Consider the following 13,978-nt stretch of genomic DNA (forward strand, 5'->3'; position numbering starts at 1 on the left):
TAAATGGGCCTCTGTAAGTCTATGTCGAAATACCATTAAAAAAACAGCAATTTCCAGCTACATTTACATTTACAACATTAATAACAATGTCTACACTGTAGATTTTCTGATTGATTTGATGTTATTTTATTGGACCCCATTTTAAGTGACCCCAAACTTTTGAATGATAGTTCGCCACTTTGTCATTATGGGATATTCAGTGATGTTTGAGAAAGAAAAAAATGTCTAATCCATTTTGAATTCAGGCTGTAGCACAACAAAATGTGGAATAAATCAAGGGTTATGAATACTTTCTGAAGGTACTGTATTTTTTTAAATATTTTTTTTATTTCATCTTTATTTAACCAGGTAGGCAAGTTGAGAACAAGTTCTCATTTACAATTGCGACCTGGTATGATCATGTGCAAAATCAGAATTACCTTACATATATGCTGAGTTGCAGTCCAAACAGCTTCTAAAAGTCTGTCAGTGGTATGAATACTTGGTAGAACTGTAATACAGAAATCAACTACCCTCTTAATGTACTGCTGTATTGGTCTGTATTCTACGGGACGTGTTATATAAATACCAGAATTCCTATAATATACTCCAATATTTTTCACATTTAAAGATTTAATTACATTTTTTTACAATACAAAACATCCACATACAAATGACAACAAACATGCACGCAAACATGCACAACATCACCCCGCCACATGGCCTCAAACTGCACCATTTAGTTTCTCTCTGTCGCCCACACACTTTCAACGTTTAGATAATAAAGCATTTGACATTTTCAATTGTGTTAACCACAGAGAATTAGTTGATTTCCAGTTGAAGTACTGTATATACATTTTTTAAGATGATTGACTAGAAAAGTATCATCCAACACATTGTGTATCTCAATGTACCCTCATATGTCATGTCTTGAAATATGCAGACAGACAGATTAAAAGTAAATATATGATGTAATACTTCTGACAGCAAACTCCACACATAACTTTTGGGCTTCATAACATTCCCAAAAGGCATGGATTATTACATTTTAGTACTAATGTGGATTGCACTTTGAAAAAAATATATATTTTCATTTGATATAATATGCAAATGAGTGTAATTTTGCTAAAATAACAGTCTGATTTGGTTATATTTAATTTCAGATAACATCATTTGAATATCTAATGATGTTTCGATAATAATTAAGTTGCTTTTTCCAATAGTTTTTGGGGTCAAAATTATCCCAGTTGGTAATCCATGCATGTAAAATATGTTAGTAGAATGAGGGTTAATGTATATGGAGAATTGAATGTGTGATGGGCTCCCGAGTGGTGCAGTGGTCTACGGCAATGCATTTCAGTGCTAGAGGTGTCACTACAGACCCTGGTTCAATTCCAGGCTGCGTTGATTGGGAGTCCCATAGGGTGGTGCACAATTGACCCAGCTTCGTCCAGGTTAGGGTTTAGCCAGGGTAGGCTGTCATTGTAAATAAGAATTTGTTCTGACTTGCCTTGATAAATAAACAAAAATAAAAGAAGAACATACATTAGTCAGTCCCTTTATTTTGCTCTCTGTTAGAGGCCCACATCAATAAAAGTGCTTGAATCAATTTCTCTAAGTGGTTGAACGGGGAATGCATTGTGACTCATCATGATGAATTCATACTAAGGCAATTACATTCCCCCACCTCTCTTTCACTCTGTCACCCCACACTCCTGTCTCAGATGCTGTGGATGTAGATTGTACAGAATAGGAGGCGCTATTTCTTTCCTGTAGGCCTATAACAAGACTGAACAGGATTCGGTGCAAATCTGTGTGCACTAATGCCTGCAATGTTGTATATGATTGGATGTTACTGAATGCCTAATGGTGGTAGGATATGACATACTGTAAGTGAAAATAAAAGGGCAATGATATGGTCAGTGCAGATTATTTTATAGAAATGGTTGCATCAACTAAAATCCATTTGCTTATACGTCACTGTGAATAGCATCTTCTGGATGATCTAAATAACACAATATTATGCCTTTTCAATTGAAAGGGAACTTTTTCACCTGTCCACAATGTACTTTCAGTCCTTCACCAGGCCCGAGCTTTACGTAAAAGCACTTAAACACATTTCAAAGATGAATAATTTCTTCTAACATTCATAGCTTCAAGGCCAATCCTATTCCTTGCCAAAAAGGAAACATCATTTTTAAATTCTCTTCTTATTCAACTGAAGAACAAAGGCAATTTAATAATATGCTCAGATTGCCGGCAAAGAGCCAAGTGTTTCCTGGCAAGAGATGGACTGGAGGAGGAGAGGGAAGGAGGGCCGCGGGGCCCGGGGTCAGGAAGTGGCAGCTAAACGATGGACAGCTCGGACTGTCAACTCGGGGACCTTTCCCCAGAACACATACGTCCCCAGAGAGCAGAGAGACAGTCACAGCAAACACCCTGCAACCACATCGCATCCACACAACAAAACACACCAGCAAATTTAAATCTGTTTCTATTTTCTCCATTAAAGGAGCACCCTTGGCTTCTAGCAGATTTGTATATAGTATAATGTGATTCACACGGCCATGTCTGGTTTTTCCCGACAGCAACTGTCAAACAAAGCTGGTGTTGACTGCATATTCAATCCATGATAATGAGCATGTAGAAGTCCTTTCCTCCCAGACAGGTTCTCTCTGTCACCCCAGTTAATTATAGAAACCTAAAATAAACTTGAGCACATACGAAAAAAAGACATGTCGTTAACACATGCATAAAGACCATACGGTAGCAGAATACATTCTTTTATGCTTTTGACTCTGCTAAGTGATGACTGACTGGGAGGTTTGATATTGGACCTGAGCTCTCCACTGAGTCTCTCTGCCTCCTCATGGACCCATTAACAGCAGTGATTTGGCACTCGTTGCCATGGAGCCACGCTGTTCATCACAGCGTACATGTGACTCAAAAAAGGAGACGAAGCATAGTGGCAGGAGAGGACAACGTACTGTAAACACTCCACATCAACTTCCAAAATAGCCTGCTAAACTGCACTAACACGTCTTCTCTCTTTGAAAACTTGGCATGAACCACGTATACAGACTCATCCAAAATGCAGAGACATTGGGATAATAACCATTCGTTTTCAGCAACAGCTTTGCAACAAAAGAGCAAGGGGGATATTACAGTAAATTATGATTATAGCGGCAGCCATCAATGATCTGTCCTCTGCTACTTATGTTGCAATAACTATAGGACACTGACGTCCTCTCTCTATTGTCCCCGACCCCCAAGTTGTGACTAACTGTGACAAAGTGCCCCAGGCATAAAGGTAGTCATTTTTACAGCCCTAAGCAAAGTAGGCTGTGGGATATTTATGGCTCAGCTACAAGAGGCGAAGTGTATTTTGTTTATAGCTGCATAAAAGCTCTTGGAGGGAGGCGAGGGGAATAGAAGGACAGTGCAGCAGCAGCCTGAGGGGACAGATGAAGGGCCAAAGGCAACAGAGAGGACCACTATCCAGAAAAATCAATCAATCACCTCCTATTGTCCAACACATCCAGTACCCCCACGCACAAGGTTAATTATTGTTCAGAGTGGCTCTGGATATGGAGTTTCTGTATCCCAATTTGCCCAGGCTAAAAATACAGATATTTCTGCACAAGTGCAATAATTGTTTTTGATGTGGCCGAGTGCCCACTCCACTGCCTACGTAGCTACCGCTCCCCCCTCCCTAATCGCCTTTGTCTGGTCACTGTTTGTTTGGGTCGGTGTTTGTCTGTGCGTGTGAGAGTATGTGGGTGTGCCTGCATGCTGCAGTTCATTGAAATGCACACATGCTAATAATTGCATGTCAATAGGAAAGAAAGAAACCTTTCGTACGGTCACATTTCAAGGCCAACAACATGATTTGAAGGAGATGATATTGTTTGTAGTTGGAGAAGAATGGCTTGATGGAGTGTATTTGTAGTTCTCACACAGTCATATTCCTGCACTGTGACCTCACAGCAGAAAGGCTCTGGCCTGTGTTTTGCACAAGAGCCTTTCTGATGGACCTCACAGCATTGTAGCAAAGGGATCCTACTCGTGAAAAATGCACTGTATCACAAACCAAGGTTAACATGCTATCAAGTTTACGGCGCTATGCTCCATGGAAAACATGGTGCCATTGAGGTGCATTTCAGCCAAGAAGACTGGGATGCGTTAGGACAGCTTTTTTAATGGGAGAACATTTGTTGAGCTTAGTCTATGCATTGAAAGTGGAGGTGTTGTGTGGGTGGACCAGTGGCAATGGAGACAGTGAGCTGAGACCAAGAAGCATGACTTAGAGGAGGGGGAGTTGGAGCTGGGCAGGGTCAACTGGAGTCACACAGCATTGTACTCACAAAAAAGTCTAGCAATGAAGTATAAACTTAGGAAAAAATATACACACATTTTTTTGTGTATATTTCCCATATACAATAATGCATAATTAATGTCAAAGTTCAAGTTACGAGCCCATATCTCAAGTTAAAAGACACAACAGATATTATATACACTGAGTGTACAAAACATTAAGAACACCTTGCTAACTTTCCACAGTTGTGTCAAGTTGACTGGATGTCCTTTGGGTGGTGGACCATTCTTGATACACACGGGAAACTGGCCCCTACTACCATAACCCGTTCAAAGGCACTTAAAATATTTTTGTCTTGCCCATTCACCCTCTAAATGGCAAACGCACAATCCATGTCTCAATTGTCTCAAGACTTAATAATTTTTTTACCTGTCTTCTCCCCTTCATCTACACTGATTGAAGTGGATTTAACAAGTGACACCAATAAAAAAACGACAGGGTAGTATACCGTAGGCCCATAGCTACTACTGACTGACAAACAGATCAATAAAAACGACAGGGTAGTATACCGTAGGCCCATAGCTACTACTGACTGACAAACAGATCAATAAAAACGACAGGGTAGTATACCTACTGACTGACAAACAGATCCCATAGCTACTACTGACTGACAAACAGATCAATAAAAACGACAGGGTAGTATACCGATCAAGGCCCATAGCTACTACTGACTGACAAACAGATCAATAAAAACGACAGGGTAGTATATAGGCCCATAGCTACTACTGACTGACAAACAGATCAATAAAAACGACAGGGTAGTATACCGTAGGCCCATAGCTACTACTGACTGACAAACAGATCAATAAAAACGACAGGGTAGTATACCGTAGGCCCATAGCTACTACTGACTGACAAACAGATCAATAAAAACGACAGGGTAGTATACCGTAGGCCCATAGCTACTACTGACTGACAAACAGATCAATAAAAACGACAGGGTAGTATACCGTAGGCCCATAGCTACTACTGACTGACAAACAGATCAATAAAAACGACAGGGTAGTATACCGTAGGCCCATAGCTACTGCTGACTGACAAACAGATCAATAAAAACGACAGGGTAGTATACCGTAGGCCCATAGCTACTGCAGGGTAGTATACCGTTGCCCATAGCTGACTGACAGAGCTACTCTGACAAACAGATCAATAAAAACGACAGGGTAAAAACAGGGTAGACAGGGTAGTATACCGTAGGCCCATAGCTACTACTGACTGACAAACAGATCAATAAAAACGACAGGGTAGTATACCGTAGGCCCATAGCTACTACTGACTGACAAACAGATCAATAAAAACGACAGGGTAGTATACCGTAGGCCCATAGGTACTGCTGACTGACAAACAGATCAATAAAAACGACAGGGTAGTATACCGTAGGCCCATAGCTACTACTGACTGACAAACAGATCAATAAAAACGACAGGGTAGTATACCGTAGGCCCATAGCTACTGCTGACTCTGACAAACAGATCAATAAAAACGACAGGGTAGTATACCGTAGGCCCATAGCTACTGCTGACTGACAAACAGATCAATAAAAACGACAGGGTAGTATACCGTAGGCCCATAGCTACTACTGACTGACAAACAGATCAATAAAAACGACAGGGTAGTATACCGTAGGCCCATAGCTACTGCTGACTCTGACAAACAGATCAATAAAAACGACCTTGTCTACAACCATCTAATCTAGGCCTATGAAAGAGGGGAGACACAAATTCTACAATATGACGTCCTGAAGGAGGAAATTATTGTCCAAAAAAGTTTCAAAATGGCACTGACCTAATGATAAAGAGTGAACATGTGCACAGCGCGCTCACCGGGGATATGGCCGATGCTCTCCGCTGGTGCAAATAAGGTAGGCTATGGATGCACAGTCCTTGACTCCCTTCACCTCCCCACGCATGTTAAAAGGAATCACCAAAAATACACCATGCAGCACTTTCCCAGAGGTTGCATCAAATCTGGTCCCACTTTACCCACAAACGAGAGGTCTCCTCGGAGAAGTAGAGACCCTAATCAACCTGTGCCTCCGTCTTCCGATCTCTGTCGTGTCCTCTGGGAGGAAGTTCTACCCCCTTCGCCACCTTTTTCTTTCTTAAAACAATAATTGTTTATCTCATGGTTCAGCTGTCGGAGATTTGAGCCCTAAACGCATTGTATTCATATAGGCTTAGGTGTCCACCGCATGATATACATATTTTCAGAATAAATATAAAATGAAGACAAGCTTAGGCCTAGCGAGAGAGCGAGAGAGAAAGATGCCGGCAGCATGCTACAACCCAACACGTACAGTATTTCTCCTTGTCAGGAGGAGGCAATATTTGCGTCTTCAGGTGTAGAGGAGGAGGCTAATTCAATCACTTTGATCAGAGTATTTTTTAAATAACGATAACTATTATATTGTTAGATCATAGGAGTAACTCTGGTAGGCTTGAAACATTCTTCCTCACCTCAAGTTCAACTGTTGGAGTCAGTTGGAGCGCCAATTCGTGCTGGCTTCATATTATAGGTCTGCAGTATAATAGGTTAATAACCACAGCACTAAATCTTCAAAAGTAAGTTAAGTTGTTAAGACATAACGGAATCCAACAGTCTAACTGGTTCGAGCATAAGAGCACAAGGAAGGTTCGAGCACAAGAGAGCAACCAGAGATAAAATATTTGTGGCAAAATGAAGGTTTTATTTACACGTGCACTCCATGAAAATAGTGCAGATGAATATTTACAAAAATAGCCAGGAATGGATCCAAAAAACAATATTCAGGTAGGTAGTCGAGACAAATGGACAAAAATGACAAACGTCAAAACAATAAACAGCAGCAATAAGGAGCAACCAAATGGCTACAAAAGGCAAAGATGCCTTTACCAAACTACAGAATAAAGAACTAAGTAAAACGTTACCTCAAAGACAGCTCTACCAATTATGACAAAGAACGGGCATATACAGTGGGGAGAAAAAGTATTTGATACACTGCCGATTTTGCAGGTTCTCCAACTTACAAAGCTTGTAGAGACGGAACTGTGAGAGACGGAATCTAAAACAAAAATCCAGAAAATCCCATTGTATGATTTTTAAGTAATTGTCCCAGCCAGAGCTCGGAACTGAATCCGAATGAACATCTCTGGAGAGACCTGACAATAGCTGTGCAGCAACGCTCCCCATCCAACCTAAAAGAGCTTGAGAGTATCTGTACAGAAGAATGCGAGAAACTCCCCAAATACAGGTGTGCCAAGCTTGTAGCGTCATACCCAAGAAGACTCAAGGCTGTAATCGCTTGCAAAGGTGCTTCAACAAAGGACTGAGGGAAGGGACTGAACACTTATGTAAAATGATATTTCAGAATTTTAGCAAAACTTTCTAAACCTGTTTTTGCTTTGTCACTATGGAGTTTTGTTTGTAGATTGATGAGGAAAAAAACATAGAAAATCATTTTTAGAAAAAGGCTGTAATGTAACAAAATGTGGAAAAAGTCAAGGGGTTCTGAATACTTTCCGAAAGCTGTATCCTTTCAAAAAAGGTTAGGGGCATTGATCAGAAAACCACCTTTTGCCTCATGCAGTGCAACACATATCCTTTGCATAATACAGTTGATCAAGCTGTTGATTGTGGCCTGTGGAATGCTGCCCCACTCCTCAACAATAGTAGCGAAGTTGCTGGATATGGTTGGGAACTGGAACATGATGTCATACACGTCAATCCAGAGCATCCCAAACATGCCTAATGGGTGACATGTCTGGTGAGTATGTAGGCAATGGAAGAACTGGGACATTTTCAGCTTCCATGAATTATGTACAGATCCTTGCGACATGGGGCTGTGCATTATCATGCTGAAACATGAGGTGATGGCAACAGATGAATGGTATGACAATAGGCCTCAGGATCTCGCCACGGTATCTGTGCATTTAAATTGCAATCGATAAAATGCAAATTGTGTTCATTGTCTGTAGCTTATTCATGCCTATACCATAACCCCACTGCCACAAAACGTTGATATCGGTAAACCACTAGATTAATCAGCTTCTTGATATGCCACATCTGTCAGGTGGATCGATTATCTTGGCAAAAGAGAAATGGTCACTGACCTAAAACGATAATATTTACTAGGATTAAATGTCAGGAATTGTGAAAAACTGAAGTTTAAATGTAAAGCTAAATGTAGGTGTATGTAAAGCTAAGGTGTATGTAAACTTTCGACTTCAACTGTATTTCACAATTCCTGACACTTAATCCGAGTAAACATTCCCTGTCTTAGGTCAGTTATGATCACCACTTTATTTCAAGAATGTGAAACGTCAGAATAATAGTAGAGATAATTAATTATTTCCACCTTTATTTCTTTCATCACATTCCCAGTGGGCCAGAATTTGACATACTCTGATTTAGTATTGGGTAGCATTGCATTTACACTGTTTAACTTGGGTCAACCGTTTCGGGTAGCCTTCCACAAGCTTCCCACAATAAGTTGGGTGAATTTTGGCCCATTTCCCCTGACAGAGCTGGTGTAACTGAGTCAGGTTTGTAGGCCTCCTTGCTCGCACACACTTTTACAGTTCTGCCCACAAATGTTATGTAGGTTTGAGGTCAGGGCTTTGCGATGGCCACTCCAATACCTTGACTTTGTTGTCCATAAGCCATTTTGCCACAACTTTGGAAGTATGCTTGGGGTCTTTGTCCATTTGGAAGACCCATTTGCGACCAAGCTTTAACTTCCTGACTGATGTCTTGAGATGTTGCTTCAATATATCCACATAATTTTCCTACCTAATGATGGCATCTATTTTGTGAAGTGCACCAATCCCTCCTGCAGCAAAGCATCCCCACAACATGATGCTGCCACACCCCGTGCTTCACAGTTGGGATGGTGTTCTTCGGCTTGCAAGCCTCCCCTTTTTCCTCCAAACATAACGATCTTCAGTTTCTTGACAATTTCTCACATGGAATAGCCTTCATTTCTCAGTACAATAATAGACTGACGAGTTTCAGAAGAAAGGTCTTTGATTCTGGCCATTTTGAGCCTGTAATGGAACCCACAAATGCTGATGCTCCAGATACTCAACTAGTCTAAAGAAGGTCAGTTTTATTGCTTCTTTAATCAGAACAACAGTTTACAGGTGTGCTAAGATAATTGCAAAAGGGTTTTCTAATGATCAATTAGCCTTTTAAAATGATGAACTTGGATTGAGAGATTGTTGCTGATAATGGGCCTCTGTACGCCTATGTAGATATTCCATTACAAATCTGCCGTTTCCACCTACAATAGTCATTTACAACATTAACAATGTCTACACTGTATTTCTGACAAATTTGATATTATTATAATGGACAAATTTTTTCTAAGTGACCTCAAACTTTTGAACAGTAGTGTATATAGCACCAGTCAAAGGTTGACACACTTATTCTTTATTTTTACTATTTTCTACATTGTAGAATAATAGTGAAGACATCAAAGCTATGAAATAGTAGTAACTGAAAAGGTTTAACACAACACTAAATATATTTTATAATTGAGATTCTTCAAAGTATCCAACCTTTGCCTTGATGACAGCTTTGCACACTCTTGGCAATCTCTCAACCAGCTTCATGAGGTAGTCACCTGGAATGCCTTTCAATTAACAGGTGTGCCTTGTTAAAAGTTACTTTGTGCAATTTCTTTCCTTCTTAATGTGTTTGAGACAATCAGTTGTGTTGTGACAAGGCAGGGATGGTATACAGAAGAGAGCCCTATTTGGTAAAAGACCAAGTACATATTATGGCAAGAACAGCTCAAATAAGCAAATAGAAATGACAGTCCATCATTACTTTAAAACATGAAGGTCAGTCAATACGGAAAATGTCAACAACTTTGAAGGTTTCTTCATGTGCAGTTGCAAAAACCATCAAGCTCTATGATCAAACTGGCTCTCACGAGGACTGCCACAGGATACGTTTATTAGAGTTACCAGCCTCAGAAATTGCAACCCAAATAAATGCTTCAGAGAAGACTTTCAGAGAAGACTGCATAAAACAGGCCTTCATGGTTGATTTGCTGCAAAGAAACCACCATTAAAGGACAGCAATAAGAAGGAGAGACTTGCTTGAGCCAAGAAACAAAATCAATTTTTGGTTCCAACCACCGTGTCTTGTGTGGTTCCCACCGTGAAGCATGGAGGTGGTGGTGTGATGGTGTGGGGCTGCTTTGCTGGTGACACTGTCTGTGATTTATTTCGTATTCAAGGCACACTTAACCAGCATGGCTACCATTCTGCAGCGATATACCATCCCATCTGGTTGCGCTTAGTGGGACTATCATTTGTTTTTTTAACAGGACAATGACCAAACATGCCTCCTGGCTGTGTAAGGGCTACTTGACCACAATCACCAGACGTTAAACAAATTGAGATGGTTTGGGATGACAGCGTTAGCTGTCAAAGCAGCTTACTGATCGCTGCAGCTGTACATGGCCCATCTGTAAATATCCCATATAACCAACTATCTACCTCATCCCCATATTTGTTTTTGTTTTTGTTTTTCTACTCTTTTGCACACCAGTATTTCTACTTGCACATACCGCATATGCACATATATCACTCCAGCATAAATTGCTAAATTGTTATTACTTCGCCACTATTGACCTATTTATTGCCTTACCCCCTTACTTCATTTGCACACACTGTATACAGATTTTTATATTGTGTTATTGACTTTACATTTGTTTATCCCATGTGTAACTTTATCCCATGTGCCATTGTTTTTGTCGCACTGCATTGCTTTATCTTGGCCAGGTCGCAGTTGTAAATGAGAACTTGCTCTCAACTGGCCTACCTGGTTAAATAAAGGTGAAATAATATAAAAATGAATAAAAAAATATCTATATAACATAGGTACATGACATAATGACGCCACGTAAAATGTTTCCGCAACACGTGCAACACAGCATTCCTAAACTAGCCCACAATGTCTGCTGTGTGGATCGAGCAGTCAACATGTCAAGCAGTCATTTGAAAGAGTAACAACATTTCAGCGAGACAACTCAAAGGCAAAATCCATTCAATTCAAGACAAAAGAATTCATTGCCCTTGACAATCAACCGTTCTCTGTCGTGGGTGTTGTTGGCTTTCGCCGATTGGTCGAGCACCTGTTAACACTACCAAGTGCCTATTTTTCTGATGTTGAATGGTCATTTTTATGCAGTTTGTCATTGTCAGAGTAGCCACTAATTTCAGTAATTTGTGTGGTACAAAGAAATACTCGGTAAGTCTTCTATCATGTAAAGGATGTAGAATTGCATGACATGTATTTATAAAAAGGCAACAGAAAAAATCCAGACCCTGTTCAAAAAATATCCCTGTGTGGGGAAATCGGAAAAACGCGTCTGCTGAACTGTATGCCTCTACGCAAATGCAATTATAGATGCATGAAATCCTTTATTATAAAGGGGATTTGTTTTTGCCCCAACTCAAAACATCTTCCTGTGGCCATGGGGAAGACTACATTGAACCAATGTCAGGGTAGACAACGTATGATGTCCTAATTCTCATCCCTGTCCTTCTATTCATCCCACAGCATGCGCTCACAAAGGACCACAACAGTACAACAATAACACGATCAGGTCGACAAAATCATTCCCAATTGTGAGGGGGAATATAACCGATACGGTATTGGCCCTGGTGTCTAATGATACCTGGGTTGTATGAGATTTACACACCAGGCATAAGTGAGCATGTGACCAGGCTGAGTCGTAAACGTATAATCACATGAGAATGGAGCCGGCAGCGCATTTCATTGCGTTCTACTCAGGGGGATTCATCCATTCCACTCTGCTCAGTACTCTCTCTGACCTCAGCCCAGCAGCCCTGCCGGTATGGCCCTCACCAGTGGGGCTGGCCAGGTTTTTACACCCCTTAAGAGAGTGACCCTGGGTGCCCTTGAAACACACACGGCGGTCGGATTTGTATTCAACATGTTTAGCCAGACTAAGCTGTTAAAATGATAAGGAAGTATAAATTGTATATCTGCCAATATTCTAATGACCTCTACCAGTGATCATCATGTTGAATCCCGACACCCTTCATTTTTTCTGTCTTTTCTTCTCCTCCGCCAGACAGACAGGCCGTGTCTGTAAATCACATCGCTGTAAGAGGCAAGTGTCTCTGTGGAGTAGCGACTCACGTTTGCCATACTTCATGTCACAGCACCGCGCCCGGTCCAACAGAACACATCCCTCCCTCTGCCTGCACCACACGCAACGCTTTCCCAGGTGGAGGAGAGGGCTGTAAATCAAAAAGAGGAGTGACGGCCACACGCATCCATCGCACAAGGAAAACACTTCCCTGATTGTGTGTTGAGGCGAGGCGGCGATGGCTGTTGCCGGTAGCAGGTGTTTGATACCTCCTGCATGCTAATGACCTGACTCCCCCAGGCTACAGTATAGAGCACAGACAGAGGCAGGACCAGGAGGGGGCACAGGACCCAGGGGCCCATCCGTTATTAAGAGCCCCGGCTGGGAGACAGAGAGAGTGGTGGAGGGTGTGGAAATTGATAATGTTTCATTGTCCCATGCGGCTATCCATGTACTTATTGAATGTTGGCCATTATTCATTTACCTTTATTACTGGCATGGGGACGAGAGGCCATGGGGTGGAGGATGGGGTAGGGGGGATTCCAATACCTAAAGGAAGGCCAGCATTCAATCAGGTGTCCACAGGGTGCACTCTCCCTCTTAAAATCCCCCCAATCGATTTTATGATATGTTCTATCTCTCTCTTCTTATCTGACTGTCTCTCTTTGCACTTTCCCTGTCTCACTCTTTTCCCATTCTCCCTCCCCCGCTCGCCCTTTTCATTCCACATGTCCACATTCTTGTGGCAGGTGCAGGGCCAAATGAATACAGATTCTGTGGTCGGCCTCAGCACGCCTGTGCCGTGGGCAGTGGGAGTGGCTGATCGGACAGCTCACTGACTGGGGTAACAAACATGCATGCACCCTGCCTCAGCACACAGCTCCTCCTCATGTCTCTCCCTGTACTGCATGTGTTCCACTGCACAGCCCCATCTCAAGCCTGTGTGGAAGGCAGACAGCAGAACACATCAAAACAGGGGGAAGCACGCCTGTCAGAGCGCTTTGTCACACCAATGATCCGCTACACAAGGAAGAAAGAGACTCTGTGATAACAGGTGTAGTGTCATTTTACACACCACACAGTCACGTGTGGCTATTAGTATGACCTACACGGTCTGCCTGCGACGGTTAAGGCTTGTCTACAATGAGCAACACATCCTGGGTTTTTGATAAAGCCTGGTAGATGTACTGTAATACTTTCCTCCTTTGTTCTGCAGTTCCTCCCTTTGGTGAGTTTGGATGTCAATTAAAATGTCATGAAGTGATCAAGGTTATTCATTATGTGAGGTTAGATTATGGAGACAATCTATGAACAACACATAACATGGCCTAATTTGCTTTCAATGAGCAAAATATCACATTAGGGCTGTTTGTGTGCGTGTGTGCATGTGCACATGTGTGTGTGATAGTGTTGTGAGTGTCCTCTCGGAGCTCTGACAGCTCCAGTGTTGTGCGCTGTATCAGAAACAGTAATGGCCAGACAGAGCAATCAAAGCAGACACTAAACTGTTGAGACAGGTC

General features: G+C 41.7%; 1 protein-coding gene across 5 annotated transcripts in view; it reads right to left on the bottom strand.

The window, feature by feature from the left end:
- The window catches only part of ntrk3a (neurotrophic tyrosine kinase, receptor, type 3a), a 298,611-nt gene that overhangs the window by 64,699 nt on the left and 219,934 nt on the right, over positions 1–13,978 (bottom strand). The gene's annotated exons all lie outside the window — the stretch shown is intronic.

Source organism: Oncorhynchus keta, chromosome 17, assembly GCF_023373465.1.
Source record: "Oncorhynchus keta strain PuntledgeMale-10-30-2019 chromosome 17, Oket_V2, whole genome shotgun sequence".
Classification (NCBI taxonomy): Eukaryota; Metazoa; Chordata; class Actinopteri; order Salmoniformes; family Salmonidae; genus Oncorhynchus; species Oncorhynchus keta.